The 26,656-nt window shown below is 51.5% G+C and overlaps 1 protein-coding gene across 1 annotated transcript in view; it reads right to left on the reverse strand.

Annotated features, from left to right (window-relative positions):
* Positions 1–26,656, reverse strand: part of LHFPL7 (LHFPL tetraspan subfamily member 7) — a 50,049-nt gene that overhangs the window by 11,980 nt on the left and 11,413 nt on the right. The gene's annotated exons all lie outside the window — the stretch shown is intronic.

Consider the following 26,656-nt stretch of genomic DNA (forward strand, 5'->3'; position numbering starts at 1 on the left):
CCCCAGAAGTAACTGGACTACAACTCCCATCATCCACTATTGTGGCTGGGGGATGATAGGAATTGTAGTCCAACACTTGGGGACCAGTTGCATGGACTCCCGGATGCAACTGACTACAACTCACGTCATTTCCAGCTGCAATGGCCTAGGGACATAGGAAGCTGCCATATACTGAGTCAGACCCTTGGTCTATCTAGCTCAGGATTGTCTACACAGACTGGCAGCGGCTTCTCCAAGATTGTAGGCAGGAGTCTCTTTCAGCCCGATCTTGCAGATGCTGCCAGGGAGGGAACTTGGAGCCTAGATGCTCTTCCCAGAGCAGCTCCATCCCCTGAGGGGAAGATCTTCCAGTGCTCACACTTCTAGTCTCCCATTCATATGCAACCAGGGTGGACCCCGCTTAGCTAAGGGAACAAGTCATGCTTGCTACCACCAGACCAGCTCTCTTCCGCTCTGACGACCCAAAGTTGTAAACCCCAACTCTGGAGGATGGCTTTGCCCGAACTACACAGCAGAGACCAGGTGACTCAAGGGACCAAGAAGATGCTACCTGGTCCTCCAAAGCTGCTCAGTCTGGCTGAGCTCCTCAGTCCACAAGGGGGCGCTCTGGCTGGGCTGCTCTTGGACTGCCTCCAGATCATCAGCTCCGACCTCTTCTAAGTGGCTCTGCGGAGGAAGGGATTCCTGGCTGCAAGCTCAAGGCCCCGGGTTCAAGACTGACCCACGCTGGCACGAGGCAACTTAAAAGCATCGGGAAGACGTTGCTGAGTCAGCTCCACCACATCTGTGATATATGATGTCCGCCTTTGATCAAGTTAGCCTCACTGCTGTGAGTCCCCCGAGTAAATCATTCTAAAAGGGGTCAGCTCTCTCCTCCACCCAGGGTTGAAGGATTTAATGAGTGAGCGGGAAGGGTTCATATGTCTTTTCTAGGCGTTGGGGGTGGGAAGCACTTGCTTTTATTAAATTCATTTATTAAACCCTTTAATTAAAGGGGCCAGGTCACGGCACACTGCCTGGGAGTGATTTTGGACCACTTATTGTCCTTGGACGCTCTGATGAGGACAGAAGCCAGGAGGGTTTTTCCACCAGTTTCGGAGGATATAGTAGCTGCAACCTTACCCGAAGATAGTGGACCCAACCTCACTTAAGGACTCGCTCCTCTAACAGGGATTCTCAGATGTTGTTGACTACAACTCCCAGATTCCCCAGCCGAAGGCCATTGCAGCTAGGGATGCTGGGAGTTGTAGTGAACAAAATCTGGAGATCCCCGTTAGAGGAAACACTGGCCCTAGGTACCTTAGGGACCATCTGCTCCCAGCTGAATCTACCCACCTGACTACAGGTGAAACTCGGAAAATTAGAATATCGTGCAAAAGTCCATTAATTTCAGTAATGCAAATTGAAAGGTGAAACTGATATATGAGACAGACGCATTACATTCAAAGCGAGATAAGTCAAGCCTTAATTTGTTATAATTGTGATGATCATGGCGTACAGCTCATGAAAACCCCAAATCCACAATCTCAGAAAATTAGAATATTACATGGAACCAAGAAGACAAGGATTGAAGAATAGAACAATATCGGACCTCTGAAAAGTATAAGCATGCATATGTATTCAGTACTTGGTCTGGGCCCCTTTTGCAGCAATTACTGCCTCAATGCGGCGTGGCATGGATGCTATCAGCCTGTGGCACTGAGGAGGTGTTATGGAAGACCAGGATGCTTCATTAGCGGCCTTCAGCAATTCTGCATTGTTTGGTCTCATGTCTCTCATCCTTCTCTTGGCAATGCCCCATAGATTCTCTATGGGGTCAGGTCAGGCGAGTTTGCTGGCCAATCAAGCACAGTACACTGTATACTTTTCAGAGGTCCGATATTGTTCTATTCTACAATCCTTGTCTTCTTGGTTCCATGTAATATTCTAATTTTCTGAGATTGTGGATTTGGGGTTTTCATGAGCTGTACGCCATGATCATCACAATTATAACAAATTAAGGCTTGACTTAGCTCGCTTTGCATGTAATGCGTCTGTCTCACATATCAGTTTCACCTTTTAATTTGCATGACTGAAATTAATGGACTTTTGCACGATATTCTAATTTTCCGAGTTTCACCTGTAGATCGGCGGAGGTGGGGGCACTGTTTCCCATGCCAACAGCTGCTAAGTTCCATTTGTCAAGCATGCGGGATGGGGCCTTCTCAGTTGTTACCCCCAGGCTATGGAACTTGCTCTCAGCTGAGACCTGCAGGGCTCCCACCCTCCTGGCCTTTGGGAGGAATGTGAAGACTGTCCTTTTCCATCCAGGCTTTTGGCCAATGAGCTATCCCTGTTCTTTTAAATGAATTTTTAAATTTTTTAAGCTGTATTTGTTCCGGTTTTGTGTTTCCATTGAATTGTTTTTACCTGCAAGCTTGCAGATAATCCCCAAGTGGGCCCATCCCCTAAAGGGAGTATCTCACAGTGCTCACACGTGCAGTCTCCCATTCAAATGCAAACCAGGGCAGACCCTGCTTAGCAAAGGGGACCATTCGTGCTTGCTCTTACAAGACCAGCTCTCCTCTCTGATTTCTTCTGCACCTCTTAACCTTCAATGGCCTGGAATAGACCATTCCCCCGATTACTGAAGCAGTAATATTTACGACAGGGATCCAGCAGATGCCTGGAGCCAGGCCAATTTTATTTACAGATGAAAAGCCACCGCTGGTGAGAATTAATCGCCACCTTATCTCCACAAGAAGTGGCTTATCTCAAGGACAGACATATGATTGCACTTTGTTTTATAGAACAGGGCAGCTGCAGATCTCCAGGCAGGAGAAATCCCTTCCTTCCCTTCCCCAATGACTCCCTTAGAGGTGAACTGGGATCTTTAATTAAAAATATAAATGGGCTTCCAGAACACACCTGCTAGATCATCCACAGAAGAGGGCATGCTTCAAGTTTACATTTCCAAGGAACACATTTGTTATAAATGGGGCTTCACAATCGCATTGTCATTCTGCCGACTTCGGCTTTTGAACGTCTCCGAGGAACGCGGAGGAGGCCAGAACGCTCTGCTTGGGGGAAATTCTCTACAGCCCCCCACAGCGTCTTGCGTGCTGGGCAGTCAAGATACAGCGGGAGTGAGTGAGTTTATTTTATTTCTTTTTCTACACCGCACTGCACCCTAAGACCCCAGGGTGGTTAACAACAAGCAATTCAACAAAGACATAAGAACAGAATGCAACTAAAAGCTTGAAAAGAGCAAAGGCCAAAACTTTGGACTGAAAGGGCTGTCTTCCCTCCATTTTGCATGGAGCACACCAGCTTCTCTGAAACAGCACAGGAACATAGGAAGCTGCCATTTCCTGAGTCAGACCCTTGGTCCATCTAGCTCAGTATTGTCTAAACAGGCTGGCAGCGGCTTCTCCAAGGCTGCAGGCAGGAGTCTCTCTCAGCCCTATCTTGGAGAAGCCAGGGAGGGAACTGGGAACCTAGATGCTCTTCCCAGAGCAGCTCCATCCCCTGAGGGGACTATCTTACAGTGCTCACACTTCTAGTCTCCCATTCATACGCAACCAGGGTGGACCATGCTTAGCTAAGGGGACAAGTCAGGCTTGCTCCCACCAGACCAGCTCTCCTCCAAGGTGTGATGAGCAAAGATAACTGTGTGCTTCTGGGTGCAGAATGTGCAGGCCCTTTGGGGAGCAAGGTGCAGGATAACACCTCCTTACAACTTGCAGGACTCCAGGGAGAGAAAGAAGAATGGGCAAGGCGGGATTCTGGCACTGCTCATGCCCCCCCCACCACCACCCAAGAACTGGCGCTCCAGGTTTCTGCCTAACTCTGCCTAGTGGATGGGCCAGCCGTGTGCAAACAGACCGGGGAGAATCTACTCTCAGTCCCTCACTGGGTGACCTTGGACTTCCCACCACTCTGACAAGGGGTCCTCTCTGGAAGCGGAAGGGAGCGCGTGCCGGCTTCCGGGAGGCCTCTGCAATGGCAGCTCCACCAAAAAAGAAAAGGGGACTGGCAAGGGGTGTGTGTGTGTGTGTATCTCTTGTGGAAGGGGGCCCTCCGCTTCTACGCAACAGGAAGCAAGAGGGCATAGAGTCGCATGAGAGGGCAGGCCGATGGTTCAGCACCTAGGCCAGCGCCCCACCTGAAGCCAAGAGAACCTGGAGTTCCCCACTTGGCACCAGCAAGCCAGCAATTGAGAGGAACGAAGGGGAAAGCGCTCTAAGGAAATGGAAACACAGAAAGTCAGACCATCGGTCCATCTCGCTCAGCATTGTCAACCCAGGCTGGCAGTGGCTTCTCCAGGGTTGCAGGCAGGAATCTGTTTATTGGTTCAATAAAATTTTTTGTTGTCCTAACTTGAAGATGCTGCCAGAGAGGGAACTTGGAACCTTTTGCTCTTCCCAGAGTGGCTCCATCCCCTAAGGGGAATATCTTGCAGTGCTCACACATCAAGTCTCCCATTCAAATGCAAACCAGGGTAGATTCTGCTTAGCTAAGGGGACAAGTCATGCTTGCCACCACAAGACCAGCTCTCCTCTCCTCAGCTTCTCTGGGTGAAACATCTCACCCTACTAACAGCCAACCGGATTTTACGGCATCGTTCCGGGTTCTGATATCGACTCGTGGCGACCACTTAACCCTGTGGTTGTCTTTGGTAGAATACAGGAGAGGTTGACCATGGCCTCCTCCCGCACAGGATGAGATGATGCCTTTCAGCATCTTCCTAGATCGCTACTGCCCGATATAGCACCAGTGGGGATTCGAACCGGCAACCTTCTGCTTGTTAGTCAAGCATTTCCCCGCTGCGCTAGAGAGGGGAGGAATTTCGCAGCCCAATTTGAGACACTTGGGTGGAGGTCCCAAAGCAAAGTAAGCGTCCGTGCCCTCACATAGCTACTCAGCAGCGCTTCCCTTTTTAACCCTGCCTTTGCCGCTCGAGACCAAGTGAAATAACAGCTTGCCGGGTGGGGGGGGGGATAAAAGTGTGCTTTCGGAGAATAGATCTCTCTCTCACACACACCCCCAGCGGCTTTTCCAGGGGAGAGATGCACCCCTCTGCGTCTCTCCTTCGGTGGTTGCTATGGCACACGGCACATTTTTCCACCCGGGAGAGGCAGCCCCACAGAGACCACAGAACAACAGCCTGACGCGGGGTCCGTCTCGCCTCTTGACCCGGCTGAGACGGCTCATTCACCAGCCGGACAAGTCCTGCATCCAAAGCAGCCTGCAGCCCGGAGAGGCGGCCGGGAACGGGGCAGAGAAGCCGGGCCCCAGACTGGGCGGCCTGCTGCACGCCGTGACGGCTGCGTTTTATTGCACTTGGGAGGTGCGTGCCCAAGCAAGGCGGGGGGGTGTTTAGGGGGTGAGCCTGGAACTGTCACCAAATGAAGCCCCTTTCTTTCGGGATGCTTGCATGGGACAAAAGGCTTTTGTGTGCCACCCAGGGCAAAGTGGGACAGTCTCCCACGCCTCGCTGCTAGAAGACGCCCCGTCTCGCTCCGGTTCAATGAGACAGAGAAGACGTGAGGCCATCCCGTGCAGTGGTTAGAGCGCTGAGCCAGAAATGCAGAGGCCAGGGTCCAAATCCTCCCTCCGTTGGGTTGGAATTAAAAAGCCAGGGGCAGTCACTCGGTGGCCGAGGGCCTGCTCTGCATGCAGAAGGCCCCAGGTTCAATCCCTGGCAGCATCTCCAGCTAGGACCGAGAAAGACTCCCGCCTGGGAGCGGCTGCCAGTCCGTGCAGACAATACACTGAACTAAACTGACCAAGGATTCCGCTTGGCTTAAGGTCGCTTCTTCGGTCCCTAAGGAAATTGAGGCTAGATATCAGGAGGAATCGCCTAACTGTAAGAGCTGTTGGACTGTGGAACTCCCTGCCCCATGCAGCAGTGGGTTCTCATTCTTTAGAGATTTTCAGACAGAGGCTAAACGCCCATCCATGCTGTAGCGGATTCCTGCCCCAAACAGGGGGTTGGACCTTCCAGCCCTAAGATTCTACGAGTAAACCTGGGTCAGTCGCACCAGCCCATGGATCCAATTTTATTTTGACTAAGGTTTATTTAACAAACCTGGACTGGTGTCACAAACGACCACCGCATCTTGGCTCATTTCCTCTCCTCCTTAACCCCCACAACCTCATCTTACAAGGACTGATCGTCTAAATCAAAGCAAGACTGAGCCAGGATCACATTAAGACCCCAGTTAGGACAAACCAACCCACCAACCAACTTCAAAGCTTGAAATAAGCCACAGTCCGATGACCAGCACCGGTTCAGACAGACAAACTAACCACACTTACGCTAGATCAGGCCTGCTCCACTTAGTCCCACCCCTCATTGTTTTTGGACTACAACTCCCATAATCCCCTGCCACAGTGGCCAATAGCCAGGGATTATGGGAGTTGTAAGGCAACATCTGAAGGAGAGCCTGCAACACCTGAGCAGCCCTGCGCTAGATAAACCCTCTGATATCCAGAGGTAGACTGCACCTGACAATGCAAGTTCCATTTAGACCTCATATGTGTCTAAACCTTCTTTCAAAGCTATCAGCTAATAACCATCACCAGACACAGAATTCCACACATTAACTGCTTGCCGGTTATGCATAGACTCTCTTTCGTCAGTCCCGAATCTGAACCGACCACCAGTAATTGTTTTGCTGAGTTACCTGGAGTTCTAGTTATTTAACAGATATAGCATCATCATCATGTCATTGAGACATCATTGTGTCGAAACCATTTCTTTCACACTCCACACTAGAAGTGTGAGCTGTAAGATATTCCCCTCTGGGGATAATGGGGCCACTCTGGGAAGAGCATCTAGGTTCCCAGTTTCCTCCCTGGCAGCATCTCCAAGAGAGGGCTGAGAATAGATTCCTACCTGCCACCTTGGAGAAGCCGCTGCCAGTCTGGGTAGACAAAACTGAGCTAGATGGACCAAAGGTCTGACTCAGTATATGGCAGCTTCCTCTCTTCCTATTTGCAGAGAGGGAAAGGACTTCTCTGCATAAAGGGGAGGGTTGTAGCTCAAAGGCAGAGCATCCGCTTCAAATGCAGAACGCCCCAGGTTCAATCCCTGGCAGCATCACCAGACAGGCCTGGGAAAGACACCTGGAGAGATACTGCCAGCCCGTGCAGGTAATATTAAGCTAGATGGGGCTCAGAAGAGGACGACAATTCTATAACGGAAATCCCAGCCAATTTTCATCCACCTAAGCAAGGCAGGAATCCGTCCTGAGCTGCCCCGCTTTCTCTGTCCTCCTGCTGTGGGCCGGAGGTCTTCTCCACCGTTCCTGACAAAAGGCACGTCGGCAGAAAGAGACAGATGCACCGTCAGGTGCTTGCAGCCTGGCATTGCGCTGGGAAGTTTCTCCGCAGAAGATCTCCTCCTTCGGTCTGGTGTGGTTTTCCCCCACTGCTTAAAAATTTAACAGCACGAGCGAAGTGAATGCTATTGAGTGGCTGTCTCTTCAAATATTTAGAAGCACCAAGCAAAACTCCTGAATGTGTCTGAATGCAATCTTTAAAGCAGGGACCCTCAATCACGGGTCCCCAGTGATTGTTGGACTACAACTCCCATCATCTCTGGCCACATCGGGAGCTGCAGCCCACGTCTGAGAACCCCTGGGTTTAGAAACTGCATTCAAACACGTCCAGAAGCTTTTGACTCAAGTTCGGGTCTCCCTCTGCAGGGGATGGGAGCTGCTCTCGTGAACGACCCCCTCTGCTAAGCAGAATCTGCTTTGGTTTGCATTTAGATGGGTGACTACATGTGAACGCTGTAAGATATTTCCCGTGGCACAGAATTCCATATAGAGTGGGAAGGCTACAGTTAACCAGAGCAAGTTGGGGCCATTAAATTTTAAAACCCGGTTGTGCTGTTTCCTAGAGTCTTGGCATCAAATTGATTACTGGGCTAGGTTGAAAAGTAATATGACAGAGTGGTCTGCGGCGATTTTGAACAGGGGCCAGAAGAGCCATTTTGCCAATAATGTGTCCTTGCTGAAGGATGGCTTTGCCCGAGGAGGGGGATGGGATGCAAATGGGATTTACTGCAAAGATGGGTGGAGAGCAGAGGGGGGGGACCACCACTCACAATTCTAGCTTGGCTTCATGGCCTGATTTTCTCCATCCCTGACTTGGGACAGGGAAGGAAGGAGAAAAGATCTCTCTGGCGGGAACAGTCCTCTACAACAGAGAGAGGCAACCTTTGGCATGTGTGCCTAAAGTCCCACACAAAATTATTTTGGGGTGCCACTCATGCCAGCTCCCGAGAGGAGGCAGCCCCACTGAATTTAGCCAGAATCCGCTCCTCTGTGCTAGATCCTCTTTCCTCCCCTGTCCAGAAAGGGGCACAGGAATTCACTGTCCCCTCTAAGGAGTGCACACATGTGCACGCTCACAAGTTTTTGGATGTCAGCTCAGTTCAATTTAGACCCTGCTCAGGTTGGATCAGGAAGGCCCCACTCTGAATGCAGGTGTGCACAAGTAGCCTTGATCCTGCCGCCCAGAACAAAACTCATTCTGCACAGAGATGAAATAAATTAGAAGGACCACTGCTGGAATTTCTCTACGGCTCTATCCAGGGAGGGGGAATTGGGCGTTTCTTAGAAGTTCTGCTTGTCCAGGAACAAACCTTAGAACAGGGCATCCACTGCCATTTAAAATTGCAAACTCCACTAGATAAATGAGAGAGACCACTGAAATGAAAGAGTGGTGCCCACTAAACCGGGAAGAGCAGCATCTTAATGTATTCCAAAGCAAGCATTTTAAAAGCATGATTTATTTTATACAGAGAAAGAACTTCTATGTTGAAAATATTCCTAGCATGTGAAGGCTTAAATTAGACAGAATTAAGACAGGGTTGGCATACCACATCCTAAAGGTTGCTGACCTCTGGTCTAGACCAGGGATTCTCAATGTTGGGTCCCCAGATGTTATTGGACTGCCACACCCACAATCCCCAGCCCCTGTGGCCTTTGGTTGGGGATTATGGGAGTTGAAGTCCAATAACATCTGGGGACCCAACGCTGAGAATCCCTGGTCTAGATGGACCAGTGCTCTGATTTGGGAGAAGCCAGCTTATCTATCTCTATCACCATTGTAGATGACCTAACATATACATCTTTAATCATCTTCATCTGGAAGAACCAAAACGACGACAGATCGGTCTTGTTATTTCATCTGCGCTTCTGGTTCGGCACACTGCGGAGACACCGAACGGGCGGGGGGCGCCATCGCTCCCTGAAAGTGACAACTTAACGGGCGTAATTAGGAGTAAGCGGCAGCAAGAGGATGGCGCCTGAGGCGACGTCTTCCGTGGTCTCAGAAGATGCCGTTTTTCATCGCCTACTTTCAGCCCTGGCGTGCGGCAGATTTTAACAAGGCCCTGGGGGTGGTGGTTAAACCCCCAGCAAATGGCCCAGATCCAAGAGCGGCGACAGGAAGTGAGCCCCGGGGCTGGCTGACACACACACACACCCCGCTGTGATTTCCGACATCGCCCCCTTTCAACAGCAGGCCCTCAAGTCCTCGCGCAAACTGGCTTTGAAACTCCCACTCTGTTCCGAGAGCGCTCTCCTAAGCACCGCCGGGGAGAAGGCACAAATCCAGAGGAGCAAGAATTGCCCCCTTTGCCAAGCCGAATCCACCCTGGTTTGCATTTGGACATGGGAGACTCCATGTGTGAGCACTGGGAGATATGCCCCTTCTTAGGGGATGGAGCTGCTCTGGGAAGAGCTGAAGGTTCCCAGTTCCCTCCCTGGCGGCATCTCCAAGAGAGGGCTGAGAGAGAGACTCCTGCCTACAACCTTGGAGAGGCCGCTGCCAGTCTGTGAAGACCAGGGCTTCTCCGCCTTGGGTCCCCAGATGCCGATGGACTTCACGTCCCATCAACTCCACCCTTTGAGCACTGGGGGCAGGGATGATGGGAGTTGTAGTCCAACAGCAGCGGGAGGGCCATTTGCCCACCCCCTGGTCTGGAGGCACAGCCTGCCTCCAGCCTCAGAGCAGCGTTTCCAGAACGGCACGGAAAACCTCCACTGTCTCTGCATGACGACAGGCGTCTCTCCTCTCTCCCCCAAGCCCATGGAGATGGAGGTTGGTGGAGAGCCCATTTCTCCACACAAGCCACAATGGCCACTCAGCGCTGGTAGGTAGCGCCCAATCCCCCCCCCCCCCGCGCACGCGCGAGTCGTTCCCAACTGTGGCCACTTAGCAGCAATTAACTGCAATCTGTTCTTTCTGTCTTGGGGAAAGAAGGAAAAAAAGATCCATTTGAGAACCTCTCTGCATTGCTTCCCACCCCGGCACACCCACTTCTGTGGAGACTAAATTAGGCCATTCCATCTGTCGGTGTCTAGAAAACCCATGCATATTTCCACCTTGGAATATGTTTCGCCCTCCCTCCTTCCCACCCAAGATGAAAGCTGTCAATACATCAAAGCCTCGTCTTAATGCAGAGCTTATAATTATCAAAGCAGCACACCAGAGGATCAAATACGCCCAGATGACTCTCCGAAGCCGCTTTCCCAGCCCTCCCGTGCCAATTAGAGGCAACGCCCAAGTTTGATCTTCTGAGGGCAACGTGGCTGGCTTGCATACACAAGTTGCCGCCTAAGGAACCAGGGAGATGGAACAAGATGGCCAGCCAACCAGGGATCCCAGCAAGTCCGATTTTGGAAGCCCTCAAGTCAAAAGACTCAGCAAACTGGAGAATTCGTGGGGAATTCTCCAACGGAACCAGAGAGACTGAACAAAAAGGCCAGCCAACCAGGGATCCCAGCAAGTCCTCTTCTGTAAACCCTCAAGTCAAAAGACTCTGCAAACAATCACTTTCAGCCAGACCGGGGGATCTGGGGAACCAAGAGGAGCCTGGCTGGCCTGATCACCGTTGCTTCAGGAATGCAGATGATAACTGTAAGAGCCGTTGGACAGTGGAACAGCCTGCCTCATGCACTGCTGGACTTTCCATCACTGGAGATTTTAGAGACAGGGCAGCCATCTGTCAGGGACTACAACAGTTTCCTGCACTGAGCAGGAAGACCTACAGGGTCCCTTCCAGCTCTCGGATTCTAGAAAGAAGAGTCCCAGCCAGAATGAGAGGGGCTTGCTCTGGAGATCTCTGAAAAGCAGGGGACAATGACCACCACACCACCCAACCAGTGTTCCCTCTGACAAGGATTCCCAGATCTTGTTGACTACAACTCCCAGAACCCTCAACTGCAACGGCTTTTGCTTGGGGGTTCTGGGAGTTGTAGTCAACATCTGGGAATCCCTGTCAGAGGGAACACTGAACCCAATGCCAGAAAAGATGGTTGAAGGCGCTCTGATAGCACTGGGCCAATTAAATGGAGCCCTACAAATACAAATGCAACGAATATTTATATACTGCTTTTCAACCAAACTCCCCAAAGAGCTCACAATCTAAAAAAGAAACATAAGACAGACACCAGCAACAGCCACTGGAGAGATGCTGTGCTAGGGACGGATAAGGCCAATTACTCTCCCCCTGCTAAATAAAGAGAATCGCCACGTTAAAAAGGTGCCTTTTTGCTTAGTTAAGGAGGGGCACAAAAGTGCTGACAAAAACTCTCTCTGCCTGCAAGCAAGCAATGCAAATTCAGGGCAGGGTCTGCCTCCGAATTTTACTCATGGTGCTACGGCGCGTAATCCACGGGGGAAAAGATTTCTTCTGCATGCTCAGAGGAAACCAAAAGGGAGCGATGCATAGTTGCTTGCGTGGCATTCATTTTAGCAATAGCAATAGCAATAGCACTTACATTTATATACCGCTCTATAGCGGGAAGCTCTCTAAGCGGTTTACAATAATTTAGCATATTGCCCCCCAACATTCTGGGTACTCTGGGTATTTCTGGGTATTTTAAGGCTTGTGCATAAGAGTCCCTCCACAGGCGACACCAGTGGAGAGCAGAGAAAATGGGGCACCCGTCTCCCACGTGGAACTTCCCTTGGAGACAGAGAACTAGGTCAGAATTTCCATCCGCTCCCACAAGAGACGATCCTCCCGTGCGGACCACGCGAATGTAATCCAGAAGCCCTTTGGGGCAGGGCCCAAGCAGCCAACGACGGCGTTTGACCTTCTTCTGCAAAGCGCAAGTGTATAACGCTGCCTTATAAAAACCCTACAGTCTAAATTCAGTCAAAACAGTATTGCCATGTATCTAGCTCAGTCTATCAAGCTCAGTATTGTCTTCACAGACTGGCAGCAGCTTCTCCAAGGTGGCAGGCAGGAGTCTCTCTCAGCCCTATCTCGTTGGAGATGCTGCCAGGGAGGGAAACCAGGAACCTAGATGCTCTTCCCAGAGCGGCCCCATCATCCCCTCAAGGGAATCTCTTCCAGTGCTCACACATCAAGTCTCCCATTCAGATGCAAGCAGGGCAGACCCTGCTTAGCTATGGGGACAAGTCATGCTGGCTACCACCAGACCAGCTCTCCTCTCCATATGTAATCCTCCATAATATCCGCACAACCCTGTAAGGTAAGACAGCGTGGAGTCCTTTCAGCAAATCCAGTGGAAGCATTTTTAAGACCATTGCCAATAAAAGGCTCCAGGGATGGATCAGAGGGTGTTTTGGTGACGGCACATGTGCTGGCCAATGAGCATCCGCTTTTACTGCCAGCTTGCAGAATTGCTCTTTCCTGAAGGGGCTCGAGCCCGGAGAGGAAGAGGTACGTTTGGACTGAAAGCCAATGGGAGTACTGCCAACTTTCATATTTTATAAAAGAACCAACTGTCTGCACCCTGAATTAGGCCATTTAACATCACAAGATAAACGCAGTCTCCGTCCAACTCAAACCCCAGGCAGGAGCTGCAGATAAGCCGTGCAAAGATCTGGCAAAAGGTCAGTCTTGGAAGCATCTATGAATTCCACTCCCACCCCACCCCACGGCTTTTCCAGGGATGCTGCAAGGGAATTCCTGCAAGGGAGTGATGAGCGGAGAGAGAGCTAGCAGAATGGAGCTGTCAAACCTTCCCCAGCAGATGTATTTATTACAGAGAAAAGTAGTTTCCGCTGATCCATGCAGTTACGGCTCATCTCCTGGAGTCACGGGGGGGGGGGGGGGATCGTCACGAGGCATTTGCCAGCAGCATGATAAAGATGATTCCAGAGAGTGGCTCTTCCGGGGCCAGCAGAAGGGAGAGAAAAGCAGGACCCCGGGAGTGAGATGTGCCAGCTGTGCCAGGAACCCACTGCCAGTGGGGTCCCGATTTTGAGTCCTGCGCTTTCGCAGGCCAATCTGGGGCTCCTCACTCGAGACCTCTTTTCCACACTTGCAGGCAGGATGCTGGTCGGGCGGGGCCTTGGCCGGATCCAGCAGGGCTTTTCTGATGTTCTCGGGAGAGCCGGCGTGGGGCAGAGAATACAGGACTGGATTTGGACCAGGGGTTCACTCCCTGGCAGCATCTCCGGGTAGGGCTGGGAGAGACTCCAGCCTGGAACCTTGGAGGAGTCGCTGCCGGTCTGTGAAGACAACCCCGAGCAAGATGGCCCAAGGCGCTGACTCAGTAGAAAGCAGCTTCCTATGTTCCCATGATGCACTTGAGCCGTGAGGCAACGCCCAGCTGCTTCTGCCAAGGAACCCAGAAGACCAGCGGCAGCTCCGTCCCTCCAGCACAGCCCACCAAGTAAAAGCCAGGCGGAAGCCATCAACTGTGGGTGCTCATGCAGTATTTACGAGGCACTAACAGCAAATGCATTTCGACAAGCACCACGGCCCCAAGACCAGCCATTACCTTCGGCCTCTGGAATCCCTTTCCCCCCTAGTGCAAAAGAAAAACTATCAGTGTTAAGTGCTGGTCCTTTCCAGCCGAAGCTCTGTAGACGATGGGATGCTGGGAGTTGTAGTCCAACGATATCTGGGGACCGGAGGTTAGGAACCCCCACCGGAGGCTTACACATTGACAGAGCAGAAGTTTCCGTTCTGCTCAGTTCATCAGAAAACACCCACCTGTCCTGCTGAGTAAGGACTGTTTATTTGTCGTTTGGTTTTCTCTTCTTGATAGTTTTATTCTGGAATCCTATTGCTTTTAGATTTATTTTTTACAGTCCAACTTGGGTCCTACTAACAGTGTTCCCCATAAGGCATGTGCACATGTGCGCACCCACAAGTTTTTTTGGACGTCCACTCAGTTCATTTTAGATCCCGCTCAGGTTGAATCAGGAAAGCCCCACTTTGAATGCAGGCACACAAACATTGCCTTGAGACTCCCGCCCAGAACAAAACTCATTCCGCACACAGATGAAATAAATTAGAGAGAACACTGCCTATGGGAAAGAGACGGCACAGAAGCTAAAGTTAGGCTACAGCAAATGTGTTAGTCTTCGAGACTTCGCAAGACTCTTTGTGGCAACAGACTGACATTTTAAAAACTTTTGTTTAAACTGGTTTGATTTCTGTGTTATATTTGTTGGTAGGGTTGCAATGAAAGCCATGGGAAGATGCCGAGATGTGTCTATACCTACAAAGATTAGAATCATTTGGACAAAGGTTTTCCCTGTGACACTCTATGGGTGTGAAAGCTGGACTTTGAAGACACAAGATAGAAAAAGCATTGAGGCTTTTGAACTTTAGGAGAGGAGAGCTGGTCTTGTGGTAGCAAGCATGACTTGTCCCGTTGGCTGAGCAGGGTCCGCCCTGGTTGCAGATGAACGGGAGACTTGATGTGTGAGCACTAGAAGAGATTCCCCTTAGGAGATGGAGCTGCTCTGGGAAGAGCATCCAAGTTCCCTCCCTGGCAGCATCTCCAAGATCGGGCTGAGAGAGATTCCTGCCTGCCACCTTGGAGAAGCCACTGCCAGTCTGTGAAGACAATACTGGGCGAGATGGACCAAGGGTCTGACGCAGTATATGGCAGCTTCCCATGTTGGATCTCAAGAAGAGATCTGGAGAAACTGGAAAGCGTGCTCATGACTCTGACACTTCGGTTTGTTCAAATAAAGGTTATTGCCCCACTGCGAGTTTTTGGATTGTTTTCCAGACGGATCAACACAGACAGCCACCGAGCATTTTTAGGAATAACAAATGCTTAAAATGACTTTCCCTAAGTAGCTGTTTCCCCTCCTGGGAAAAGGACGCTTCCACTGTTCCCTCTAAGGTGTGCGCACGCTCACAAGTTTTCTGCTGTCCACTCCGTTAATTTTAGATCCCGCTCAGTTTGAATCAGGAAGGCCCCACTCTGAATGCACATGCGCGCACACTGCCTGGATACTGCTGCCTAGAACCAAACTCATTCCGCACAGAGATGAAAAAAATTAGAGGGACCACTGGACGTTCCCCCGGCTGTTGGCCAATAAAAAGAGGCTTTCCCACCATACCTTGGGGTTTCCCTTCTTCTCGGGGCCTCACACCAACAGAAACGCCACCAACACACCACAGAAGCCAGATTCCCAATGCCACGGACCACCTCCACAAGTGTGGGCGCTATGCCCCTGCCCCCACCTTGCAAACAGGAGAACGTCTTGTTGTGAACGTCACACAAACACGCACACACACACACCCCCGCCACAAAGGCACAGCAGCAGAGAGACCAAGTCACCGGACCCCACGGCAGATCCACTTTATGACCGCGTCTCTCTGTAAAACGGTGCTTCTCGGTTCTCTGCGGCTGTAAACACAGGGAGTAAGCAGCCCAGAAGCACTGGGGTGGGTGGGGGGAGATGGCTTTCTGATCCACCCCAGTTGCAGGCAAGCTCTCCGAAGGGCAGTAACTCACCCTGTTAAACGCCTGGCCAGACCTGGCCATCTGCTAGTGGTCTTTGAGGGATACCGCTGCATAATTCAATAAAATAAAAGGGGGGGGGAGAGAGAGAGACACACACACCGGCTTTCATTGAATCATAAGTCACTGCTGAAGTAATTATATTTTTTATATCCCTATCAGGAAGCAACAGAGTTTGTCGGTTTTATTGGCTTCTGCACGCAGCCCGGCTGCTGCGCCAAGGTCAGTGGGAACTGCTCCAGGTTTACACGACCCTCATCCGCAGAGGAAAGCCAGGGAGGTCGTGTTGGCTACGAGACAAATGTGGCTGCCCGTAATGAAGGATTCCTTTTGCATCCCGCTGGCATCCCAGAATCCTTTGCTAAACAAGGAGAGCTGGTCTGGTGGGAGCAAGCCTGACTTGTCCCCTTAGCTAAGCAGGGTCCACCCTGGTTGCATATGAATGGGAGACGTGATGTGCGTGCACTGTAAGATATTCCCCTTAGGTGATGGAGCTGCTCTGGGAAGAGCATCTAGGGTCCAAGGTCCCTCCCTGGCAGCATCTCCAAGAAAGGGCTAAGAGAGACTCCTGCCTGCAACCTTGGAGAAGCCACTGCCAGTCTGGGTAGACAATACTGAGCCAGATGGACCGAGGGTCTGACTCAGTATATGGCAGCTTCCTATTTTCCTATGTAAAGGCGCCAGGCTCTGGGGGGGTTTCCAGCCTCCAAAAAAGGTCCAAGGCTCGTAAAACAACATATAGAACTTTAGAGATGGAAGGGACCTGAGAGGTCAGCTAGTCCATCAGCAGTACCAGAAACTGCAGCAGCATCCCAATGTGTGAATCCATGCCAAGGCGGGAGCCACAGATTCATCTCTGGCCATAAAGCACCTTGGCACAGGTTCACACAATCATGCTCATGTCAGTAACCCACAAGAAACCTAGATTCAAACTATTGTGAGAACAGGCCTAGTATTGGGCCAAAAGATTAAGAACTGGTTCCTTCTACGGCAACAGCCCCCAGAGTGACTTATGCTGGATATTCTTTATGCACAGAAGCAAGAACCCCAGCCGTTAAGAGAGAGTACCCAGAAAAACACAGGAAGGGCAGGGGGAAATTAAATTCTACATAGGAGTCAAAGGGAAAGTGAGCAAGTGGTGTTGGACTATTTTCCTAAGAACTGGATGCCGCTGGTCAGCTTCTGCAACACCCATCAGTTCTATGCATTCCCACATTGTTAATTCAAAGCCGAGAACGCAAAACAAAAAGTGTCAGGCCGGGTCCGCTGTAACAAACACACCCCAAGGCTGCAACACCTGGTGCTTTTTAGTTTAGGAAAAAAGACAACTGCGAGGAGACATGATCGGGAGCTATAAAGTCATGCATGGCGTGAAGAAAGTGGATAGAGAGAAATTCTTCTCCTCTCCCATAACACTAGAACCAGGGGTCATCCCGTGAAATTGATTGCCGGGAAATCTAGGACCAACAAACGGAGGTACTTTTTCATACAACGTATCACCAACTTGTGGAATTCTCTGCCACAAGATGTGGGGACAGCCAACCACCTGGATGGCTTGAAGAGGGGCTTGGATCACTTCATGGAGGAGAGGTCTGTCAACGGCTACTAGTCGGAAGGCTACAGGCCACCTCCAGCCTCAGAGGCAGGATGCCTCTGAGTACCAGTTGCAGGGGAGTAAGAGCAGGAGGGAGGGCCTGCCCCTTCCAGCTCCTGCCTGTGGGCTTCCAGCGGCATCTGGTGGTCCACTGTGCATAACAGGATGCTGGACTCGATGGGCCTCCTTGGGCCTGATCCAGCAGGGCCGTTCTGATGCTCTTATGTTCCAAGGGTCCTTGCATTCAGATGGAGGCGGCAGACGGCATTCCGGGCACAGAACACCCACAGGCTGCTTAGCGCATCCCATCCAACTAAATGTAGCAGCTGCTTTGCACTTCTGGAACGCAGCCCAGAAGAGAGGCAGCTTGGGGAAAGCAGGGTGGTTTTTCCTGAGGGCCAAGAAGAAGAAAACAGAGAGTTTGTCCCACCCATTTTTGGGGAGAGAGGCTCCACATGCATAGACCAGTAGTTTCTGAAACTCCGTTTGTAGATCAGTACTGAACTTGATGTCCTGTCTGTCAGGGGACACAGGCGGCCTCTGCACCCCACACCAGCTGCGACCCACCTCCTCCTCTTCAAACCAGCTCCTCCAAAAGCAGGAGGACAGAGCCCTTGAAGAAGAGTCTGGTTAGGTTTCCAGTTCAACCCCAGGGTTCCCTCTCACAGGGATTCCCAGATGTGGTGGACTACAACTCCCAGAATCCCCACGCCAAAGCCATCGCAGCGGGGGATTCTGGGAGTTGTAGTCCACCACACCTGGGATTCCCTGTCCAAGGGAACGCTGTGGCCTGCTACCTCCAGACAGGAGGCCGGTGGCTGTCACCCAACAGCGACCCCACCCCACCCGCCCCCCATACTCACAGACACACTTTCGCCCTGCCTGTCAGGAGCAATTGCGGTTCAATTACCCTTTTGATTAATATATTTATCAAGAAGAAATGAATCATGGATGTGGTCCCTGCGCTGTCGCGGCTGACAGATGGGCCTCCCTCCCCACAGACGCTCCCCGGCTTCCCAGAGCCTCAGCTCTTCCCAGCAGCAGCAGCGTCCCCGTGGCGCTGTTCCTGCCAAGCCACTCACCTCCCCACAGCTGCGCGGTGCCAGTAAGTCGTTGGGTGAGACGCCATGCTCAAGGGAGGTCCCTGCCCCAGCAAACTCCCAAGCCAGGCTTCGAAGAGGAGCGGGGAGTGAGGATGAGTTTCCCCAAAGACCCCTAGAGCAAGGTTCTCAACCTTCGTTCCCCCACCTCCTGAAACCGGGATTTCCTGCTGTTGACTACAACTCCCATCATCCACAGCCACAGGCCACTGCACGCCCTGGGAACCAGTCTCCTCTTCCAGCAGTGGTTCTCCAACTTGGGACCAGGGTTCCCACTAACAGAAAAACCCCCAATGTGGTCGACTACAACTCCCAGCCTCCTCCGCCAAAGCCCATGGCAGCGAAGGATTCTGGGAGCTGCAGTCAACAACATGGGGGATTCCCTCTTACAGGGAACATGGCTCGGATCCCCAGATGATGTCAGACTACAGCTCCTATCACCCCCTGTCGTAATGGCCAAAGGTGGGGGGGTGATGGGGGCTGCAGTCCAACAACATCTGAGGACCCAAGTCTGCTGGAGCAGGGAACACTGGACCGCAGGTGTTGACTACAACTGCCATCACCCCCAGCTACAGCGGCGGAAGGCCTTCGTGACTGGGGGGTGATGGGAGTTATAGTCCAAGAGTGGCACCTTCTTCCCCCCGCTTGCGGGCTCCCCATATGCACCTGGTAGACGGACCTCTGGCCTGATCCAGCACCGGGCGGTTTTTAAGCTATCCATCACCGGGGGAAAAGCCAGCATGCGAAACCTGCCCCGGCCATTAACCTTCCCCAAAGCCCAGCTTTGCAGCCCTCCCGTCGCTGGCCACCAACCACCCCCAGGTCCTAATTGCGCGGGCCCAAATATGTCACCGCACCCGATCGATGGCAGGCCCACAGATCGATGGCTGCTGCTTGCGGGGGCAGCTCTCTGGAAGGAACAAGGCCGCTATTGATCCGGTGAGCTGGCTCTGGAAGGAATCGGGCACGGGCAGGCAGGGGGTGTGTGTGTGTGCGTGTGCAGGGAATTAACCTGCCTTTGGCCAGCGAAGGCCTGATCCCCTTGGGAAAGCGGCACAGGGATCCCACCAACCTTCCCCAGGAGAGTGCAATCCAGAGAGGGCCGTCAGCCAGTTTGGAAGGGATCCCCGTGCGTGGAACCCCAGGCAACGCAATCCATCTGCACCGCTTGCCTCTTAGGTAAGGTTGCCCTGTTCTGGCTCTCCCCATGTCGCAGACGGTGCGAATTGGCTGGAAAACAGTTTCCAAGCAGAAGAGTGGCTGCACCTTTCGCTCCAGGACTCCGCTTCGACGCGGGCTGGAGCTTCGCTTTTTTTGGCTTTTTTTTTTTTTAATGAAAGCTGAAATCCGGGCAGATCTGGGTGGGCTAAGCAATCTGGGGGAGATGTATACAATCCGGGGGCGGGGGGGGGGGATGGCCGCTCTACTCTTAGTCAAACCCTCACTGCTGGCCACATTTCAGGCGGTCAAATCCCAGCCCGGGCAGGGACGTAAACCCGTGCCAGCTTCCTCTTGGGAGTCAGACGCACTGTTTGCCGGGACTCGGTGGGAAACCGTGACCTGAACGCAATGCCCCCAGCCTAGCTCGCAAGCCACAGTCCCTTCCCCACAATGCCCTCAGAAATGTTGTGGCTCGAGGGTAGAGCCTCTGGTTTGACATACCGAAGGTCCCAGGTTCAGCCCCTGGCAGCATCTCCAGGTGGGCTGGGAAAGACGCCTGCCTGGGAACCTTGGAGAAGCCGCTGCCAGTCAGTGTAGACAGTACTGAGCTAGAGGACCCGACCTGATAAACAGCAGCTTCTGGTGTTCTCTCAACCTTCTGAAAAGCTTGCTGCCCCAAAGGAGGTGACAGCCCACCGAAAACGCAAGGTCAAAGCCAGGCTCACATTATGGGCAGAATAAGTCCAATCAATCACAATCAATCAATCATACAAGGACCTTCAGATTGAAATTGAGTGGCTCTGGAAGAAAGAAAACAATAGTGGTGCCGATAGTTGTGGGTGCCCTTGGTGCAGTACCAAGAGAACGTGAACACCATCTCGACACCTTGGGGGCATCGATGAAATTACAACACATCAGCTACAGAAGGCCACACATGACTCGGGACAGCTCTGACGCTATCTTGAATTGTGCTTTAGTTATCCTGGACCCTTGGAAAGGGCCCGATAATTAAAGTACCAAATCCAGTCAATCACATCTGGCAGACTATACAAAATACAAAGATCTACAAACTGAAATTGAAAGGCTGTGGCAGAAGAAGACCAAAATCATCCCAGTGGTCATTGGCGCCCTGGGTGCAGTTCCAAAAGACCTTGAAGAGCACCTCAACACCATAGGGGCCACAGAAATCACCACCAGCCAACTACACAAAGCAACTTTACTGGGAACAGCCTACATTTTGCGGCAATATCTATAATAGCCAACAGTATTGATGATAAAATTCAGCCATCCCAGGTCCTTGGGAAGGACTCGATGTCTAGACAAAACAAATCAGTCAATAACACCTGTCTGACTGTGTAAGATATATATTTATATTTATATACTGCTGTATATTTATATACTGCTGTATATTTATATTTATATACTGCTTTTCAAAAACGGTTTGCCAAGCAATTGACACAAAAATATATATAATAAATAAATAGGACGATTCCCGGTCCCAAAAGGCTCACAATCTAAAAAGAAATATAAAGAAGACACCAACAGCCGCCACCAGAGGGATGCTGTGCTGGGGTTGGATAGGGCCAGTTGCTCTCCCCCTGCTAAACGTAAGCAAATCACCACTTTGAAAGGCGCCCCTTTGTTCAGTTAACAGAGCTATGAGTTCTCTTTACATCCGACGCCCGATTTTCAACCACAGGAAGCAAGAGCAGCGGAAAAGGATCACCAGAAGGAAACTGCAGCTGTTCAGAGAGAGATCCACTCCGCCACCTCCTAAATAGTTTTGCCTGTTTTAATCTCCAGCAAGGGTCCGATTGAAAAGGATTAACCAGTAAGTGCGCCCACACCTCCACATATACACACCCCGTGGACGCAAGAAGAGGGCAATCTGTCTGCTGCGCACTTCGGGACGCCAAATTGCATAATTGGGTTACGGCCACAAACTGCTCCGGGTATCAGCCCTCAACAAACTTTGCATGAGAAAAATCCCCGTACCGGGGGAATTTAATTAGGTTCCGCAAAAAGGATTAGGCTTGTGTCATTTTTAATTAACCTTTAGGGAGAGGCCTGATGAATATTCCAGCAGGTTTGAAAAGGGCTGGAAATTCTCCCTCAGAAGGAGAGGGTTTTTAAAAAAAAATTTTTTTGCAAGAGAGGAGTCCTTTCTGATCCACACCAGAAAGCCAATTAAGAGAGGATTACGTAGATGCTGGCAACGTACAGGGGTCTTTGGATGGAACAGGCCTCCCTTCGTAATCCTGTTCAGAGAGCCGTTCTCTGCGGTTTCCCTTTCGCAAAATCTGATTACACGAGCTTCTAGGGGAGAGATCTTTTTCCAACTCCAGGCCAGATGAGAAAAACAGCACCATCACCCCACAGTAGAGCTGCCATGCCCTCCAGAATTCCGGGTTTCACCTGGATTTGAAGCATCTCACCCAGATTGCTTAGCCCACCCAGATCTGCCTGGATTTCAGCTTGCTTGCTTGCTTGCTTTCTAAAGCTAAGTTTCTAAGCCTTGTAGGAGCGGAGTTACGGTGCAGAACATGCAGTCACTCTTCTGCTCAAAAATTATATCCAAGCCAATTTACATAAAATGCAAATCAAGCACCCGGATTTGGAAAGCCAGAACCCGGCAACGCTGCCCCACCTATTCAGGACAAAATTGCATTCTTGGGTCTGTCTATGGACTACCTGGCCTTGTTAAGTTATGACCAGGCTAGGCAGATCCTGAGGCAAAGACTCTTGGACTTTGAAATTCAGCAAGAACTCTCCCGAATCCCTGATTGTACTAAAAGGAGGTTGGGTTTGAGCAGTTCTAGTTGGGGCCCTGCTGCCTATTTGAGTGCTTTGAGCATGACGTGGGCTTAATTTGAGCAGGCCTGGTGTAGACAACACTGAGATGGATGGACCAAGGGTGACTCGGTATAAAGCAGCTCCCTAGACACCCTTGGCAGAAGAGCAGGCCTGCTCAATTTCACCCACCCCACCCCCAGTTGTTTTTGAACTACAACTCCCATAATCCCCAGCCACAGTGGGATTATGGGAGTTGTAGGCCAACATCTGCAGGAGGGCCAAAGTTGAGCAGCCTTGGTATATAGAGGTACCTTCTTAGAAGGAGAATGACAGTCACCCAGGTGCCCTCGAACCTTTTCCTGCTCCCACTCGCTCCCAGATTCCACCCTGGCCCCCTTACGCCAGGGGGAGGGGCCATTTTTGAGATGACCCCCCCCCGACTTTCCAACAACTTCTGCCCTTCCAGCTAGGATGAAGCCCTTCTTTTCCTAGCCAGATTTAGGTGACCACTGCAGGCTGCTACGCAGAACCGCCCAGGGAGCCGTGCCGAATCGGCCTCCTGCCCTCGCGCCGGGAAGCGGAGCGGAGCATTTTCGTTCCCGGAGAGCTGTAAACAAGCATGAAAAGCTCTCCGGAGCCAAGAAGATCTATTTTCACAGGCCTGTTTTCCTGGCTCGTCCCCCACCCAACCGCCTCACTTAAGAAATGATGCTTTGGAATTTTTTTTTTTAAGCACAGGGGATCTGGCGCCAGGGTTCAGCACGGCGGAGAAACCTCGGGCTGCTGGGGCTCAGAAAGCCATCCCGGGTGGGAGTGGGAGGTTTCTGGAGCTGGGGGGGGGGGAAGGAAGCCGGGCGTGCCGCTGTCCTCCGGGGGAGCTGTTCTTTTGCCTCTCCAGAGTCCCAACACAGGATGGTTTGAAGAAGAACGGGACCAGCAGCAATGCTGATAAGTTCAGGAAAAGACAGTCCCTCTGGCCTTGGGCGTCCTCCATCTGCTGCCCCGTATGGAATTCCCCCCCACACCCCACCTGCCAAATCCAAACCACTTTTGAAGCGAGGCCCTTTCTTCTCGGCAGTCGGTCCGCCCTTGCAGCGCCCGGAGCCAAATTTCTCACCTGCCTGCAGAAACGTTGCCCGGCGCTCACGTATGGAAGCTCCGCTCTGTGCCAGCTAGTTGCCGGTGGCTGAATCCAATTCCAGGCCCCCTTTTCCTCCCCAAATAGCAAGGGGTGCCAGATGCTCACAGACGTCCCATCAGGGGCCCCGTCAAATCTCTCTATCCAGCACCTGCTGCTGTTCATGGGGGCTGTCCTAAAAGCTCCAGTTACCCAAAAGGTAACTAGAAATCTTGCCCGCTTTCCAGTTACCTTTGGTCATGGCTCGCAGGGAAGATCTCGACGACCGTGGCCTGAAGCTGCGATATGCCGAGCCAGATTGCAGCTTTCTGGAGTGCAGCAAGCATGACGTGTCCCCTTAGCTAAGCAGGGTCTGCCCTGGTTGCATATGAATGGGAGACTTGATGTATGAGCACTGGAAGAGATGCCCCTCAGGGGATAAATGGGGCCGCTCTGGGAAGAGCATCTAGGTTCCAAGTTCCTTCCCTGGCAGCATCTCCGAAAGAGGGCTGAGAGAGGCGTAGAGAGCCGGGGGCGTAGCTAGAGGAGAAGGGGGCTGCGTTCGCCCCTCTCCCTGGTGGGTCCTCAGAGTGCGGGATAAAAATTTTTAAAAATAAAATTGTTGACTACAACTCCCAGAATCCCCCAGGGGGAATTGCTTTTGCTTGGGGATTCTGGGAGTTGTAGTCCACCACAGCTGGGAATCCCGGCTAGAGGAAACACTGCTTAGGAAGCTGCCACTGAGTCAGTCCCTCGATCCATCTAGCTCAGTCTTGCCGGCACGGACTGGCAGCGGCTTGCCACGGTGCCAGGCTCTGGAGATGCTGCCAGGGAGCGAACCTGGAACCTTCAACGTGAAAACCCGGAACCTTCTACATGAAAAGCAGATCCTCTACCATGGAGCTATGGCCTCATCCCCGAACGGGAGTGTCTCACAGTGCCCGTATGCAGTCACCCACCACATCCAAACCAAGGTGAACCCTGCATAGCAAAAAGGGACAATTCATGCTCACTACTACCAGACCAGCTCTCCTCCCAAACCTGAAGCTCTCTAGTCTAAACGGAGGCTCTCTAGCCATTGCTGGACTACAACTCCCATCACCCCCCACTGCAATACATTCCTTCCACCCTATGCCTCCTCCGTGGTGCCATTTCTCCTCCCCCATCAAAATGCATACTGCAAACCTCTTGGGGCAGGGACCCACCTAGGGCTTATGTTCCTCTAGAACAGGCCTGCTCAACTTGCCCCCACCCCCCAGCTGTTTTTGGCTACAACGCCCATAATGCCCAACCACAGTGGCCAACAGCCAGGGATTATGGAAGTTGTAGGCCAACATCTGCAGGAGGGCCAAAGCTGAGCAGCCCTGCTCTAGAAAGGACCCCGGACAACCAATTGCAGAGCCACAGTCTGACCAAGTCGACTCAAACCCAAACAAAAGAAAAATTTCAAGCCACACCGGCAGCAAGACCCACCGCGCGGTGACACAGGGTCCCTATTCCGCCACGGGGAATCGGTGCCCCCTTGGCCCGACCCAAGGCAATCAGGCTTCGCTTCGCTAATGTCCTCCAAGGGGCTCTGGAGAGATTCTGAGCGGGAGGAAAAGAGCCAGCAGACTTTAAGCGGTATTGACGGAGAGAGGATTTACTGGATGTGTTTGATCAAGCTAATGAGCTCCTCAAAGACTCCCCACCCCTCCCCGGGCAACCCATCCCGCTCAGCCTCTTCATTTCACTTCGCTGCGGATTAATTCCGGTCTGAACTGCGGGGACCCGAGTCAACAGTCATAATCTAAACCCATTTTAATTCAGTCACAAGACACCACTCGGATTCGCAGTGAAGTGCTTCGCTTTTCGTTCGCCTCTCTTCCGAAACGGAGGGGGTGCGTTCACGTATCGGCCAGATTTACCTCGAAGTCCCTGCGAGTGATCGGGGAGCAATTGGGGGAGTTTCATCAAGAGGGTAGCCCAATTTATATATGTTTTTTTAAAAAAATCAACTTTTTGCATCCATTTTGGGAGGCAAATACGACCTCACTGTAAAGCCTCGCAGATGAGCCGTCTTGCTCATCTTCTCGCAAAAGCTGCAGTCATATTAAGAATGAACTGGCTTCTCTGCCTCCTCAGCAAGACTTCCAGGACTTAAATGGCAGGGAATAATTAGCCTGGAGTTCCACGTCCCCTCCCTGGCAGCATCTCCAAGACAGGGCTGAGTGGGACTCCTGCCTGCAACCTTGGAGAAGCCGCTGCCAGTCTGGGAAGACAATACTGAGCTAGATAGACCAGTGGTCTGACTCTGTATAGGGCAGCTCCCTATGTTCCCATGTTCTCAGCCTAACCTACCTCACAGGGTTGTTGTAAGGATAAACCTGACCATGTACACTGCTCTGGGCTCCTTGGAGGAAGTGCAGAATACAAATGCAAGCAAGCAAGCAAGCAAGCAAATAAAATAGATCAACAATAGCTGGAAGGCCAAAGTTATGCAACCCCTGCCTTAAAACAAAACCAGAGCCATTCAAATCCGAGATGTCAGGGTTGGCTTACAAAACAAAGGATGAACTTACTCTCAAGTGTAAATTCTTACTTACTTGTTTATCAAACTTCTATACTGCCCAAACTTTCGTCTCTGGGCAGTTAACATAAAACAATCAAAACACATTTAAAAAACAATTCGACAATTTAAAATCAACCATAGAATTGAAACAGACAGTTTTAAAAAGCTGAGAAAGCTTGGGTGAAAAGATGAGTTTTCAACAACAACAGATATTTATATACCGCTTTTCAACAAAAGTTTTCAAAGAGGTTTACATAGAGAAATAGCAAATAAATAAATAAGATGGCTCCCTGTCCCTGAAGAAGAAAAGAAACAGAAAAAGAAACATAAGATAGACACCAACAACAGTCACTGGAGGGATGTCGTGCTGGGGGTGGAGAGGGCCAGTTACTCTCCCCCTGCTCAATAAAGAGCATCACCACGTTGAAAAGGTGGCTTTCCCCCCCCCACCTGCTTCAGATTTATTTATTTATTTTTAATTGCCAGAGATGGGGAGGATCGTATCTCAGCAGGGAGTGCATTCCACAATCTCGGGGCAGCAACCGAGAAGGCCCCGTCTCTGTGTAGCCACCAGATGAGCTGCCACTGGTGGGAATT

The sequence above is a fragment of the Hemicordylus capensis genome, chromosome 12, assembly GCF_027244095.1.
Source record: "Hemicordylus capensis ecotype Gifberg chromosome 12, rHemCap1.1.pri, whole genome shotgun sequence".
Classification (NCBI taxonomy): Eukaryota; Metazoa; Chordata; class Lepidosauria; order Squamata; family Cordylidae; genus Hemicordylus; species Hemicordylus capensis.